Source organism: Onychostoma macrolepis, chromosome 03 (genome assembly GCF_012432095.1).
Source record: "Onychostoma macrolepis isolate SWU-2019 chromosome 03, ASM1243209v1, whole genome shotgun sequence".
Lineage (NCBI taxonomy): Eukaryota > Metazoa > Chordata > Actinopteri > Cypriniformes > Cyprinidae > Onychostoma > Onychostoma macrolepis.
In genome coordinates, this window is record NC_081157.1 from 24,804,864 (window position 1) to 24,809,584 (window position 4,721).

Consider the following 4,721-nt stretch of genomic DNA (forward strand, 5'->3'; position numbering starts at 1 on the left):
AGACTTCCTGATACCTATAACATACCACAAAACTGAATAAGCCAACAACTTGCTACACTTGTGTGGTAATACCATATTAATACCATATACCAATATTATCATCTATATGAAAGGGACAACTTTTTGTACTGTGAAATTTTGTACTGTAGTGCAAACATGTAGCAATACTAAAGTGAATAATAAACATTGTTCAGAAACCATTATATAATGCTACCTGTAGTTAGTGTTTAATGTTTTATCAGTGCCAAAGTGTGCTTGTTGACTATCTTACAGAGTATTTTTGTTTTAAGTGTTTTAGTGCATTTTGAACATGCAATTTACTGTTGTGCAGAGCTGAAAGTTGGTAAGGAGAACTGCGTGAAGAGTTCTGAAAAAGTAATGTCTCGGTTACTTATGTAATGCCTCGATCCCTGAAGAAGGGAACGGAGATGTCACGTCGGGATTACCGACGAATTGGGATCTCGCTTAAGCCCTAAAAACACTGCACGATTTTCAGCTGTCCCGGACGAAAGATTGGCATTGTGAAATGATCGTGGCGATTTCTGTGATCATGGCTCCTTGGTGATCCCGTGTCATACAGAGGTTCAAAGATGGCCTTTGTCACAGTCTTGTGACCAAAGATAGCTTACGATACAGCATGATCATTGCATGGTGTGTTTGCTGTAACCAACCAATAAAACCGAGCCGGTGACCCCGCCGCTCAGAGGTGGTACAGCAGACGTGGCGACGGGACGTGACGTCTCTGTTCCCTCTTTCAGGGGACGAGGGTTACATACATAACTGAGATGTTCCCTTTCAGTTGGTCACTCTTGACATCACGTCGGGATTACCGACGAATTGGGATCCCTACCAAAGCGCCACGGCACTGCCCCTTCTAGTGTGAGACTCCTGTACCTCCCATTGGAGTGTAGGCCAGGGCTTGCACTAGGAAGGCCTGTCACTGTTGTCTTAGCACTACCCACACAGTGAGATTGGATAACACTGGGAACTAGGGGTGTACCGGTACACAAACATGATGGTTCGGTACGTACTTCGGTATGTACGTACACAGTTCGGTATGGTTTGAGTACAGCAGGAGGAAAAAAACATTTTTACTGAACAATTTATTATTTTATTTTTTATAAATTAAATTACAATTAAAGTTTTCCCAGGGATAAAAATCTACCTCAGCTCCTACTCTAAACTATAGGGAGCTCTTTTACATTACTATAAGTTTACAACTAACAACAGAGCCCAAACTTAAATTTAATTACTATTTATTTTTAAATATAAAAATTAACACACAAATTAAAAATGTATATGCAAACATGTAAACTGCACATAATGCAGTTTATAAACTAACTTCTAAATTCTAGGCTAAAATGTGTATTTATTGTTAAAATACAATAATTTACTCAGTGGCTTTCATATAAAAGATTTATCTAAACATACATTAAATCAGGGGTGCCCAACCATGTTCCTGGAGATCTGCCTCCCTGCAGAGTTCAGTTCCAACCCTGATCACACACACCTGTCTGTAATTATCAAGTGCTCTTTCAGATCCTAATTAGTTGGTTTAGTTGTGTTTGATCAGGGTTGGAGCTAAACTCTGCAGAAAGGTAGATCTCCAGGAAAAGGGTTGGAGTTAGACAGGGTTAGACATCACTAACAGGTAAAGTAAAATATAATGAAGTAGGTTATATACAGGTGCATCTCAAAAATTAGAATATAGTGAAAATTTTTTTTTTTTTTTTTGGTAGCTTGTTTCAAAAAGTGAAACTTTCATATATTCTAGATTCATTACATGTAAAGTAAAACTTTTCAAACGGTTTTGTTGTTGTTGTTGTTGTTTTCTTTTTTTCTTTTAATTTTGATGATTAGAGCTTACAGCTCATGAAAGTTGAAACCACAAAGACTTCTGACTTGGCAATGGTCCAGAAGACAATCATTGACACCCTACACAAAGAGGGTAATTACTGAAAGGGGTGGCTGTTCATAGAGTGCTGTATCAAAGCATATTAAATGCAAAGTTGACTGGAAGGAAGAAATTGGGTAGGAAAAGGTGCACAAGCAACAGGGATGACCGCAAGCTTGAGAATACTGTCAAGCAAAGCCAATTCAAACACTTGGGAGAGCTTCACAAGGAGAGAACTGAAGCTGGAGTCAGTGCATCAAGAGTCACCACGCTCAGACGTCTTCAGGAAAAGGGCTACCATCTTACCTGGGCTAAGGAGAAAAAGAACTGGAATGTTGCTCAGTGGTCCAAAGTCCTCTTTTCAGATAAAAGTAAATTTTGCATTTCATTTGAAAATCAAGGTCTTGAGTCTGGAGGTAGACTGGAGAGGCAAAGAATCCAAGCTGCTTGAAGTCCAGTGTGAAGTTTCTGAAGTCAGTGATGATTTGGGGTACCGTGACGTCTGCTGGTGTTGGTCCATTGTGTTTTATCAAGTCCAAAGTCAATGCAGCCGTCTACCAGGAGATTTTGGAGCACTTTATGCTTCCATCTGCTGACAAGCTTTATGGAGACACTGATTTCCTTTTCCAGCAGGACTTTAGCACCTGCCCACAGTGCCAAAACCACTTCCAAGTGGCTTGCTGACCATAATATTACTGTGCTTGACTGGCCAGCCAACATGCCTGACCTGAACCCCATATGGAATCTATGGGATATTTACAAGAGAAAGATGAGAAACAGTCGATCCAACAATACAGACGAGCTGAATGCTCATTAGTGCCTCAGCAGTGCCACAGGATGATTGCTTCCATGCCACACCTCACTGATGCTGTCATTTGTGCTAAAGGAGCCCCGACCAAGTATTGAGTGCATAAATGAACATACTTCAAAGAACTTGAACTTTACTGTTTTGCAAATCCTTTATTTTTATTGATCTTAGGAAATATTCTAATATTTTGAGATACTGGATTTTTGACTTTCATGAGCTGTAAGCTCTAATCATCAAAATAAAAAATACAAAATAAAAAACTTTTTAAATGTTTTACTTTACATGTAATGAACTTAAAATATAAGAAAGTTTCACTTTTTGAAATATGCTACAAAAAACAAAGAACTTTTCATGATATTCAATTTTTTTGAGATGCACCTGTAGCCTAATCTTTCTCAAAATGCTCTTCACCAGACTTCATTTCTCTAGCAAATAATGAGCTGTGGACACTGATGACTTGCCTGAGGTAAATGAAATGCTGGACGTGACATTTTGTTTACAAGTTGTTTTGTTGACTTCTTTCCGCGATTGAAACACGGATTGAGCGATTACGAGAGATGTCCATTAATGTTTATTTCACGTTAAAACTAGTAATAAAGAGGAAAGAGATGATCGCACCAACGTGCTCACTCGCGCTCTGCGCTGACAAGGCTTCTATACAGAGATTTGTCGCGCCACATCAAAGAGCACCAAAACGGCATTTATTGTCTGAATTTCCTGAAAAAATGGAATGATTTGTTTGGTACACATGCGTACCGAACCGAACGACCTGTACCAAAAATGTTCTACTTTGAATTAGGGGTGACCCCGAATAGGTCGAAGATTCGATGCTTCGATAGGAGGAGCCTGATTCGACAACCAATCTCACAGTCTAATATTCACTGAGGTGTTATGATCATGCCATTTTGGCAATATGGGTGTGCTAAAATGTCTGATTTCACATAGAAACACCTTTTTTACCATGTCAAAATCAGCTCTGTCCGCAAGCCGTTAGTCCATGTTGCTTTAAATGCTAATGAGCTCTGCTGACACCGCCCCTCTCTTTCGTGGGGTGACGAGCAGTACTGTTTACTTTAGCCGCGGAACTGGCTAACTAACACATTATTAGGAAAGGCGATTTGCAAAGATTCATAAAAAACCCTTATACTCACTTCTTCTGTAGGTGAGGCTGGATCACGAATGATTCGCGCGAACATTTACGCATTTAGGCAGATTGGGGATCGGCACATTCACTTCAAAGCAAAAGTAAAGTTAATCCTCTGCGTCTTCAGCAGCTCAGATGTAGGGAGTAAATGACGACTGCTATATTCATTATTACATCCAACAACAAAGCATCTCAATTGCTTAATCTGAGACATCTTGTCTTCCCCTGCACTGGAGTCAACACAATGGCGGTCGGACTGTTTACAGCTCACTCAGCTCACTCAGGGCGGGTCTAAGGTAAGACGGCCTTGCCGATCAACAATCGTAGGAGCGGCCTGTGCAGAACAATGTCATTCTGACAGGGCTCTCAGAACAGCCTGATTTGAGAAAGGGGATTTTAAATAAGGATTTAAAAAAAAACACTGGGTGGATTTTTATAATTCTAGGTTGGATGTGTACAGACACTTCCAACACACACTTATGTTCAAACAACTTGAAAAGTGAATTTTGCATCCGATGAACCATTTAAATAAATATTTTAATGTGCGTGAATAAATCCAACCACCCATAGATTTAAGTTTAATTTTCCATAATCCGAGACTGACAGAGGAGCATCTTGGCGGCAGGGATCGATTTAAAACTTTAACAAGACTCAAACTGACACAGGCAGAGTGAAAGACTGGAATTTTTTGATCAGGTAGGGTTCAAGTGATTGCAAAACATTTCAGCCGGTTTATATATCGTGTATTTATTATCTATCTCGTATAAGATGCAACTGGTTGAGGTACGGTGATTATCTCTTCAGCGCGAGCAGGACAAACAACAATGCAGAATATTAATAACTATGACTGGCATAACATTATAATGAGAACACTA